This window comes from Erpetoichthys calabaricus, chromosome 8, assembly GCF_900747795.2.
Source record: "Erpetoichthys calabaricus chromosome 8, fErpCal1.3, whole genome shotgun sequence".
Classification (NCBI taxonomy): Eukaryota; Metazoa; Chordata; class Cladistia; order Polypteriformes; family Polypteridae; genus Erpetoichthys; species Erpetoichthys calabaricus.
Genome location: NC_041401.2, coordinates 84,831,564 through 84,843,894, shown reverse-complemented (window position 1 = coordinate 84,843,894; position 12,331 = coordinate 84,831,564). Strand labels below are relative to the sequence as shown.

Genomic DNA, 12,331 nt, shown 5'->3' with positions numbered 1-12,331 from the left:
TCAGTTGACATCTACAATAATGAAGTTTAGCAATTATTAGGGCTATTTCAGCTTTAGAAACTGCTGAATGCAGTAAGGACCTGGTAGTCTTCTTTAACCATTCCAGAATCAAGATGTTTGCTGCCTTCAAGAACATGTCCTTCCTTGTATCTTTCCATGGATAGTAAGTTACAGTAGTTTGTACCTGTGGTTGTACATCATGTGACCAAAAGATTTATAAATAATTTGTATCAATGTGGACACTTCCGTACCAAACTAAATAATGGAGAAAATGTATGAACGTACAGTATCAAGAGGTTGCAAGGTCAACCACATAAAAGTGGTTTAATTTACATGAATGTATTCCTGGCTTGCTCAAATGTCCATTTGACAATCAATAGTATGTTCTTCTTCATTGTAAACAATGCTACAAGATACTTATATGTATCACTTCCTCAAAAGGTTGTCCATCAACACACAAAATGGTGTGGTCATGCTGACTAGATCTACCTTTGGACTTCTTTATGTTGATATTAAGGTCATAAAGCTAGCTTGCGGATTTCACCAAGTCTATAAGATTTTGTAATTCAGCATTTGTGGAGGTGACATAACATTTGCTATTTATTGGCTTTATTGGTTTTATATTAACCACTGTCCCTTCAGCAGCCCATAAATGTAATATAGGCAGTTATAATTAAAAGTGATTATAGATTGCCCTGTTGAGCAAGCTGCCCTTTACACTGAAGAACCAAGGGGGTGCTTTCAGAAAGTATCTTAAGATTGTTACTTGCAGACATCTTTTCTCACTGCATATTTTGTATATCTATCTACAACATCCTTCTGTAAACCCACATAATTTTTGTCAATGTTAATTACACATCAAACCAAAAGTCCATTTTGAAGTCCAACGGTTTCCAAAAAAACTTTGAAGATTCACATTTTGTTTCAAAGCTAAATTGCTATTTAATGAAAAAAGTACATATGCAAGAGAACTAAGAATGTAACACTTCCTGTCTCAAAACCATTAACTTTGCCTCTTTCAAGCAGCCGTCTATGTGTGTATGTAATATATACATTTGTATTAATTCACTTTCAATGGAGAAGGCTGGACGTAGTATTTAAGTACTTAATATACGCACTAAGAGCAAAAAAAAAAAAACAGCCTCTTGGTAGCCTCCTTATCCCAGGAAAAAAAAACGAAAACACTGAATTTTTTATAACAATGTAATTATGAGTTACAATAAGCAAGCAAATATCAAAATGTCAATATAAATATAGTAGAAAAAGCATTTCTTGCTGTGCTGATGCTGTACATGTTCTTTGTATATGTTTTGAAACAGTTATCAATGCAAAGTCCAATGTTGTAATCAGGACATTAGTAGCATGTTTCTTTGCACACTTTTCTTATATTTTTTTTCTGTTCCTTGCATACGTGAATGCGCCTCTTGTGTTACTGTAATCTACCACAGTGCCTATTGTGGACAGTGCTTTGGGGGTTAACGTCTTGCTGGTCCTTGCACTTGATTGCAATTATTTTGTCTTTTTATCATGAAGCTACTGCTGAACCATGGTGAAGCTTCATGCGACTAGAGATATTACGAAGATTCAGTCGTACAGCCCCATATCATGCATCAGTTTCACATTTCGCATCAGCATTTGATTACCATTTCATATCATCATAGTGCTGGGCGGTATACCGGTTCATATCGAAAACCGTTTTTTATTTTTGTTATGATATGGATTTTTCTTATACCGCAACACCGGTTTAAATTGCCTAAATGACATTCGGAACGTGGCGCAGCTGGAAACTGTTCAAGTAGGGACCTTTTTCACTGCTACACCGCTAAACACAGAGTGTTGCACGGGGGCTCTTTTTCACTGCTATACCGCTAAATAGGTGTGGTAGTGTAGGTATTGTGCGGTGAAAATGGACAGAGAACATTCCGAAACTGAAGCTGTAGCTGACGATAAAGTTGAACATGATGACACAGAAGAACTTTTGCCAAAAAAAAGAGTCACGTCCGTTGTCTGGAGATACTTTGGTTTTAAAAAGGTCAGATGTGGACCATTATGTTCAAATGTGTGAATACTGTTTCTATACTACTGGATAATACTGCAAGCCAAGTTGTATTTGTTTTATTTGTTTTCAATACAGTGTAATGTACCTGGGTACTGTGTAATAGTGTGACGACATGTTGACTTTAATCTCGACGCTTATGACGAGAATAAAGTCGACATGTTGACTTTATTCTCGTACTTTGTCATTAAAGTAGAGCATCGTAAACTAAACTTCATCATAAAATGAATTTTTAATTTACTGGATTTTCTCAAACCCCGTCATAAGTTATATAGCACATTAAATGCTTTGTGTTAAGTGTTCCCCGAGCTTCTTAAACTGACTTCCTTTTGCACTAAGAGGAGGCCCCGGCAGCGATCGCCGCACAGAATACATTCACTTCATGATATTCCTGCTCTCTGAACATTTAGAATGCTAAGATAAATACTTGATATAATTTTCATGGTGAAATGCATTAAAGCATGTATTAATCATGTGGGGGCACCGCGGTGTGGAGGTTGCACTGCTGCCTTGCAGCAAGGGTGTCTTGGGTGTACCCTGACTTGCATTTGCATGTTTTTCTGGTGGGTTTACTTCAGTTTCCTTTCAAAGTCACGTAGAATGTGGGGTTTTGTTATGCTATATTGACCCTGCTAATGTATGTTTTGCTCGTATTCACCCTGCGATGTGCTGGCGACTCGTTCAGGGATGGGACGCCACCCTGAATGGATGGTATAATTAAACATGTATAACAAAGATATTTTTAAAGTTCTGAACACTCCGTGGGCTAAGTTTATAACTAGTTTTAATTTCACAAAGACGTTTATTGTGTGGTGATTGGTTATGTGGAGAAAGAAAAATGAAAGATAGGAATTGGGGTTTTGGTACGTCAGATAGAGACAGCACGCGTGGAATAAAGAAAGCCTGCTCAGAAGAACATCCATTGAATTCTGTGTTAGTGTTTCCGACCACCAGATCACAAACCCAACATTTACAAAATATTTAAGTTAAACCTGTGCGATACCCATTCATACATCCAGTTCTTTGGAGCCTCGTCACTCCTGCCATAAAGTTCTCTACACTGAACATACACCTGGGGACCCCTTACTGCGAGGGAGCAGCACTACCACCTCACTACCGTGCTTGTTTAATACCTGCTTTAATGCATTTCATCATGAAAATTATATCAAGTATTTATCTTAGCATTCTAAATTTTCAGAGAGCAGGAATATCATGAAGTGAACGGATTCTGTGCGGTGATCCTCTTAGTACGGGAGAAGTCAGTTTAAGAAGCGTAGTGATTAACAACTGGGTCGGAGAACACTTAACACAAAGCATTTAATGTGCTACATTAACTTATGACGGGGTTTCAGAAAATCTAGTAAATTAAACAATGATTTTAGGATGATGTTTAGTTTACGACATTCTACTTTAATTATAAAGTAAACTATGAGAATAAAGTGGAAATGTCGACTTTAATCTCGACATAAACGGCGAGAATAAAGTGGAAATGTCGACTTTATTCTCGACATATAGTTTGATTTTTTCTTCCCCGTGTCCGTATCTTTTTCTTCACCGTGGCCCTAATACGATTCTGTAGGGCTATACCACAAATAGCATTATAAATGCAAGTTTTAGTTTTATTATTTATGCATATAGCTTAGCTTGAAGCAAGGTCCATATTAATGCAGTTTGCCTAAATGATGGTTCAGTTGGTAAAGATGTCATCACCAAGATTGCACTTTTTATTTTATTTTAATTTGGTGAATACTGTGTAATGCACCTGGGCTTGAAGCCTTGAAGTAATAGTGCAACTATCAGTAATAATACTATTATTTATTTTATTGTTATTATTTATTAGTTTAAATATTATGCAGTTTAATGATGGTAAATTTGTTTAAAAAGTCACTTTAATGTGTCAGTGGACAGATGGTTAACATTAACAGAAAGTATAGTTGTTTTACAAAAAATATTTACTATTTATTCCTTTTCTAAGACATGTTCAGTGCAATACAACTTTTTACAAGCACTTCTGGATATTTTACCAAGTCTAAATGCCTCTTTGGATGGTTGAAAATATGTTGTCAAAATTATAGTTTAAGTTTTTGCAAAATTTGTTCAATAAAAAGGTTCTATATTTTGACTGCATCTGTCATGCAATGTGATTCCTTCTCTTCATTACTGCCACCCCCTTGAAAACTATCACTTTATGGGGCCATGCAAACCTGTATTAATACTTGTGTGCACATTAAAATGTTTTTTTTTTGTACAATGTACAATGCACTTGACAGTGGAATAGGTTATTCTTAGCCAGTACCTGCAGTGGAAAATGTGGTTAACATCCACTCATGCATGGGAAAAAAATACCGTTGAATTCCGTGAAACCGGGATAATTTAGAAAAATACCGTGATATAGAATTTTGGTCATACCGCCCACCCCTATATCATCATCACTGTCTCTTGATTACAGCAATAGTTCAGTTTCAGTTTGTTCTAAAACAGCCATTATGGTTTTTAATTTTCCATGTTTTTCATTGGAGCCTTTTCATTGGAGGCTCTGTCCCACTCATAAATGTTGACGAGTTTCCTTAGTTACCATAAAGTGGCAGAAAGCATAGAAATATTCTTTTTTTTTGCAGCATGTTATTTCATCCACTAGATGGTAGCAGAACACTGAGTATTATTCTGGGATAACACTACAAAGTGTATTATTACACATCACCCTGAGCCAGACTTGTGCTTAACCATACTTGCTTTTAATTACAAGCTCAAGTAATGTTTGGGTTTAATGCCAAGAGTGTTAATAAAAAAATTTAACTGATTAATAAGAATGTGGCATGTGACTTAGCTTAGTTAAGTTTGTACTGTAGATTTTTTCATCTTTGTCTCTCTCTTTCTGTCTCAATTTCCATAACACTCTGCATAATATCAAACAATGGTGACATTTCTACTTTTTCCTCAAAAAATTCCATCTCATCTTGGATAGTGAGATATGTTTTAATGGTATGGTGTAAGTTGTCATTATTAAGCAACCTCTCTGTTAGTAACGTGGGTGACCTTTATGAAACTATCACTTTCAGAGAGCACGTGCAACAAATTTGAATGAAAATAGAACATGCTGGCATACCGTTTTTTTACAAGACAGTGCTGGAAAAAGTGGGACACAGAAGGCAAGGTAACACTTTTGGGGTGGGGTGGCTGTAGATGTTAGTTTAAGCAGGAACAAAAGATAATCTAGCCAGAACAGGTGTCAGTCAAAGCATCCTAAAAATGTTTATGTACAGCATCTCAATTTGAGTCATTTCAACAGTATATGTGCATCATCAGTAGGGTGCTAACCATATGTGTTATTGTTGTCACTTCATTATTATTACTGTAAATGTATGTGAACCTTAATAAATGTGTAGATTTGGACTGCAGCAAGACTCAATGATCCCCATTACAATGTAGTTAAGACTATGCTTATTTACCCTTCAGGTATCTCATTATAATGAATAAAAATTTTACATCTTGCCATCAGTAAATTACACAGTGCTTTGCACTTCAAAAAAGTAAAGTTGCTGCCTTTGCAAGGTAACTGCTATCTTACCTTTGCCCAACAAGACTATAATATAATAAAATTGTGAAATAATTATAGCCTCTCTGATATCATTAATTGGAATTGCTTTTTGTTTTATTCACTGACTAGCTGAAATATCCAGCGTTGCCTGGGAGGAAAAAAGTGTTTTGTTTTTTTTAATTGTTTGAGAAAAATATAATAAAAAAACAAGTTTAAAAATAAAAATAAATTAACAATGAAGACTCACTAATGTGTCTTGCAGTCTTGTATGTATGTTATCATCCAGTCGACGCTCGGAAACCGGCCAACTCTATTTAAATTCAAAAGCCACAGGGGTGCGGTGGTGCTCAAACATAAAGAATGCAAGCAGTCACCTCCAGTTAACCCTCTGGTGGTTGTTCTGAATGTCAACTAGATGATAACATGCATACAAGACTGTAAGATCACCCCCACCGTACAGTATTTTTAGTCGACTAATGAGAAACATGTGTACCAAGTTTCATGAAAATCGCTCCAGCTGTTCAGGAAGTGATGCTGGAACATACATACAGTTGTGCTTGAAAGTTTGTGAACCCTTTAGTATTTTCTATATTTCTGCATAAATATGACCTAAAGCATCATCAGAATTTCACTCAAGTCCTAAAAGTAGATAAAGAGAAACCAGTTAAACAAATGAGACAAAAATATTATACTTGGTCATTTATTTATTAAGGAAAATGATCGAATATTACATATTTGTGAGTGGCAAAAGTATGTGAACCTTTGCTTTCAGTATCTGGTGTGACCCCCCCTTTGCAGCAATAACTGCAACTAAACGTTTCCGGTAACTGTTGATCAGTCCTGCACACCGTCTTGGAGGAATTTTAGCCCATTCCTCCGTACAGAACAGCTTCAGCTCTGGGATGTTGGTGGGTTTCCTCACATTAACTGCTTGCTTCAGGTCCTTCCACAACATTTCGATTGGATTAAGGTCAGGACTTTGACTTGGCCATTCCAAAACATTAACTTTATTCTTCTTTAACCATTCTTTGGTAGAACGACTTGTGTGCTTAGGGTTGTTGTCTTGCTGCATGGCCCACCTTCTCTTGAGATTCAGTTCATGGACAGATGTCCAGACATTTTCCTTTAGAATTCTCTGATATAATTCAGAATTCATTGTTCCATCAATGAAGGCAAGCCATCCTGGCAGCAAATGCAGCAGGCCCAAACCATGATACTACCAGCACCATGTTTCACAGATGGGATAAGGTTCTTATGCTGGAATGCAGTGTTTTCCTTTCTCCAAACATAACACTTTTCATTTAAACCAAAAAGTTCTATTTTGGTCTCATCCGTCCACATAAACATTTTTCCAATAGCCTTTTGGTTTGTCCACATGATCTTTAGCAATCTGCAGACGAGTAGCAATGTTTATTTTGGAGAGCAGTGGCTTTCTCCTTGCAACCTTGCCATGCACACCATTGTTGTTCAGTGTTCTCCTGATGGTGGACTCATGAACATGAACATTAGCCAATGTGAGAGAGGCCTTCAGTTGCTTAGAAGTTTCCCTGGGGTCCTTTGTGACCTCGCCGACTATTACACGCCTTGCTCTTGGAGTAATCTTTGTTGGTCGACCACTCCTGTGGAGGGTAACAATTGTCTTGAATTTCCTCCATTTGTACACAATCTGTCTGACTGTGGAGTCCAAACTCTTTAGAGATGGTTTTGTTTCCAGCCTGATGAGCATCAACAACTTTTTTTCTGCGGTCCTCAGAAATCTCCTTTGTTCATGCCATGATACACTTCCACAAACTTGTGTTGTGAAGAGCAGACTTTAATAGATCCCTGTTCTTTAAACAACACAGGGTGCCCACTCACACCTGATTGTCATCCCATTGATTGAAAACACCTGACTCTAATTTCACCTTCAAACAAACTGCTAATCCTAGAGGTTCACATACTTTTGCCACTCACAAATATGTAATATTCGATCATTTTCCTCAATAAACAAATGACCAAATATAATATTTTTGAATCATTTGTTTAACTGGGTTCTCTTTATCTAATTTTAGAATTTGTGTGAAAATCTGATGATGTTTTAGGTTATATTTATGCAGAAATATAGACAATTCTAAAGGGTTCACAAACTTTCAAGCACAACTGTACATACACACATACATACATTGACTTTTATATATGTAGATTACAGTGATTTCTTTGTTGACTTTTTGACTAATGTACCTTCGTTATGTTTCTTAGAATTCTGACTTTGTAATCCCGGAATATTTGTTTTAAAGACCTGTGTTTATCTGTGTTTATACTGATAGTAATTAAAATTAAACAAATACGGAAACAGAAGCCAAGAGGTTAACTTTAAAGGTGATTTTTGTCTGTCATCTCTGAAATTACAAAACTGAAGGATCTTGCACATTTGTGAATAAATTGTTTCCGCCATTCAAATGTTAAAGATACTTTTGACTCAACATTATATATATATATATATATATATATATATATATATATACCTGTATATACATACAGTATATACACACACATATATAGTGACAGATTAGTGAGAACATTGAGGTTGTTGACTGCACTACTGACTACATCAACTTCTGTATGGACATTGTAGTTCCAGTAAGAACTGTACTCTGCTATGCTAACAACAAGCCATGGATTACAAGTGACATCAAGGGCCTTTTGAACCAGAAGAAAAGGGCTTTTAAAGGCGGTGATCAGCATGAGCTCAAGCGCGTGCAGAAGGAACTCCGGCGAAGGAGTAGTACAGAAGAAAGCTGGAGCAGAAGTTGCAGAATAACAGCATGAAGGAAGTGTGGGATGAGATGAAGATCATCACTGGCTGCAGCTCGAAGCGGGGTGCCACCATCGAGAGAGATGTGAAGAGAGCAAACCAAATGAACAACTTCTTTAACAGGTTTGACCATCCTAACCCTCTCTCACTCTCACCTCGGAGTACTGCACCCTCCACACATCCTTCTGCTGATACCAGCATAGGAGAGACATCCCAACCCACAATTACAACAGCGCAGGTGAGCAGAGAGCTAAGGAGACTTCGTGCCAGCAAAGCAGCGGGTCCAGATGGAGTATCGCCACGACTGCTGAAGGTCTGTGCATCGGAGCTGGGGGGTTCTCTACAGCGCATCTTCAACCTGAGCCTCGAACAGGGGAGAGTCCCGAGGCTTTGGAAAACATCTTGCATCACCCCAGTCCCAAAGGTATCACGTCCTAGTGAGCTGAATGACTTCCGGCCTGTTGCTCTGACATCACATGTGATGAAGACCATGGAGAGGCTGCTGCTTCACCACCTGAGGCCACAGGTTCAGCACACCTTCGACCCTCTGCAGTTTGCATATCAAGAGAAGGTGGGAGCAGAGGATGCCATCATCTATATGCTACACCGATCCCTCTCCCACTTGGACAGAGGCAGTGGTGCTGCAAGAATTATGTTTCTAGACTTCTCTAGCGCCTTCAACACAATCCAACCTCTGCTCCTTAGGGTCAAGCTGACAGAGATTGGAGTAGATTCATACCTGGTGGCATGGATCGTGGACTATCTTAAAGACAGACCTCAGTATGTGCGTCTTGGGAACTGCACGTCTGACATTGTGGTCAGCAACACAGGAGCGCCGCAGGGGACTGTACTTTCTCCGGTCCTGTTCAGCCTATATACATTGGACTTCCAATACAACTCGGAGTCCTGCCACGTGCAAAAGTTCGCTGACGACACTGCTATTGTAGGCTGCATCAGGAGTGGGCAGGAGGAGGAGTATAGGGACCTAATCAATGACTTTGTTAAATGGTGCGACTCAAACCACCTACACCTGAACACCAGCAAAACCAAGGAGCTGGTGGTGGATTTTAGGAGGCCCAGACCCCTCATGGACCCCGTGATCATCAGAGGTGACTGTGTGCAGATGATGCAGACCTATAAATACCTGGGAGTGTAGCTGGATGATAAATTAGACTGGACTGCCAATACTGATGCTCTGTGTAAGAAAGGACAGAGCCGGTTATACTTCCTTAGAAGGCTGGCGTCCTTCAACATCTGCAATACGATGCTGCAGATGTTCTATCAGACGGTTGTGGCGAGCGCCCTCTTCTACGCAGTGGTGTGCTGGGGAGGCAGCATTAAGAAGAAAGACGCCTCACTCCTGGACAAACTGGCGAGGAAGGCAGGCTCTATTGTTGGCATGGAGCTGGACAGTTTGACATCTGTGGCAGAGCGACAGGCGCTAAACAGGCTCCTATCAATTATGGAGAATCCACTGCATCCACTAAACAGTGTCATCTCCAGACAGAAGAGCAGCTTCAGCGACAGACTGCTGTCAATATCCTGCTCCACTGACAGACTGAGGAGATCGTTCCTCCCCCAAACTATGCGACTCTTCAATTCCACCCGGGGGGTGGGGTAAACATTAACATCATACAAAGTTATTGTCTGTTTTTACCTGTATTATTATCAATCTTTAATTTAATATTGTTTTTTTTATTTTATTTATTTATTTATTTTTTTTGTATCAGTATGTTGCTGCTGGAGTATGTGAATTTCCCCTTGGGATTAATAAAGTATCTATCTATCTATCTATCTATCTATCTATCTATCTATCTATCTATCTATCTATCTATCTATCTATCTATCTATCTATCTATCTATCTATCTATCTATCTATCTATCTATCTATCTATCTATCTATCTATCTAGATGGTGGCCGGTGCCATTACACGACCAAGACGCCTCTCTAATGGAAGGACAGGAGGAGATGACTTATGAAGAGCGCTATCTCCCCCAAACTGCTATTTGGCAGTCCCCTGGGGTGTAATGGCCCCTCGGAGTCACACTGGGCTATATGTTGGTTGGCGCAACCCTGTTGGGTTACAGGTAGGATGCCACCAGGGGGAGCTGCAGAGCCCTACCTTGGGCTTTCGCCATACCTGGGAGTAATTCCAGACCTCCCCGACGGGCCACCTGGAGTTCTACCAGGTACGGCTTAAAAGGAGCCAGCTACCTCACAGAAGACAGCCTGAATGGGAGCAGGTGGATGAAGCTTGCCTATGAGGTGTGGAGAATGAAGGGGGCTGCAAGGATCTGAAAGAAAGGGACAGTGATATTATAGTACTTGTGACTGTGGGTATCACTCCTTACATACGGCTCTGAATTCCTTTCCCTAAATAAAGGGGCTTTTGGTGTCTCTGCTACAGGTTTATTGTTGATGGCTATCTACAGGACATAAATATTTACCTGTCTTGCAAAAGAGGCACCAACTTTGAATAATCAGACTGCTTTGATTAGTATCTCATCCACATACAATGTGGTGATACATAACTGCCTGCTTCATTTGAAAATGAACGAGTTCTGGGGACATTCATGTTTGTGTCTGTTTGTGTCAGGTTGGGGTGGCAGGTGCGCCCCTTGTTACCACTATGTGTGTGTGTGTATATATATATATATATATGTGTGTGTGTGTGTGTGTGTGTGTGTGTGTGTGTGTGGGTGTGTGTGCGTGTGAACAGAAAAATAAAATGATGACATTATATAAATATGAACTTTTGAAAATTATAAAAATATCTGCTAGCTTAAATGGTCTAAAGCAGGAAAAAGATCACTTTTGATGCATACATACTTAGAAAGAAATACAAACAAATTTCACAGCATGTCTTTAACCTCTACAGCTAAAATGTCCTTGAATCCTTAGCAACTCATAATTATTATTATTACATTATACAGTGTTGGAATGAAAGAAGAAAATCAATTTGAAATCAGGTGCAACATTTTGTCATACAGTTTTTACATAAAAGCAGCTAACATCTTGAATAAATCATTTAAATCTCATCAATATTGTCAATGAATACATTGCTTCAGACAATGCACCATACTTTATCCTGCATGTAGAATTTTTTGGAAAGGTTAAATTTAATTTTTCAGAATAGTAATAGCTTTTTTACATACACAGAGTTGCTTGTCTATTGTGTAACTTTCAGGCACATTCATCTTTTTGCATTTCCACATTCCAGATTTAACTATAATTTACTGTAGTTAGTCCTGTGGCTTTCATGTCAGTTTGGTTAAATTAGTTCGTGATACATTTATGTGTGTATCATTATTATTATACATTTATTTTTACTATGCATGTCTAACATGATTAATCAATCAGATTAGTGATGGGGTTTTAGACTTACTTTACTGATTCGATCCTCTCGAACTACCGGTTTTTATGAAACTCTGAAGAAAATAAGTCAGATCATTAGCATTCATGCCATCAAGGTGGCACGGTGCTGCAGGTGCCTAAAAAAGTCCAGAACCTTGGATATGAACTTTATACTCGGTCATATGTGTGTGGAGTCTTCACATTCTTTAATCTTATGCCCGGACATATGTGTGTGGAGTCTTCATAATCTCATCATGTCATCAAAGACATATATGTGTTAGATAAGCTACTCTAAATGCACCAGGAAAACTGTGGGTGTGTACATGAGTACACCTTATAATGGACTGGTGCTCCGTCCAGATATGGTGCTGCTGGAAGAGACTCAGTCCAAACTGGATTCAGTGTTTTAACAATATTATTTTATTAGTCATTTATTTTGAAAATTAAACAATTAAGAGTAAAATTTCAGGTATAATTTTGCTGAACATTGGCTGTTACTTTTAGTTCTTGACTAAGTTTTTTAACTCTTTGTTTTTTGTTAAGTATGAACAGTACACTGGGATTTCCAAAAAATGATTAAATATGAAA

The 12,331-nt window shown here is 38.4% G+C and overlaps 1 protein-coding gene across 5 annotated transcripts in view; it reads right to left on the bottom strand.

Annotated features, from left to right (window-relative positions):
- Positions 1-12,331, bottom strand: part of camkk1a (calcium/calmodulin-dependent protein kinase kinase 1, alpha a) — a 198,247-nt gene that overhangs the window by 22,847 nt on the left and 163,069 nt on the right. The gene's annotated exons all lie outside the window — the stretch shown is intronic.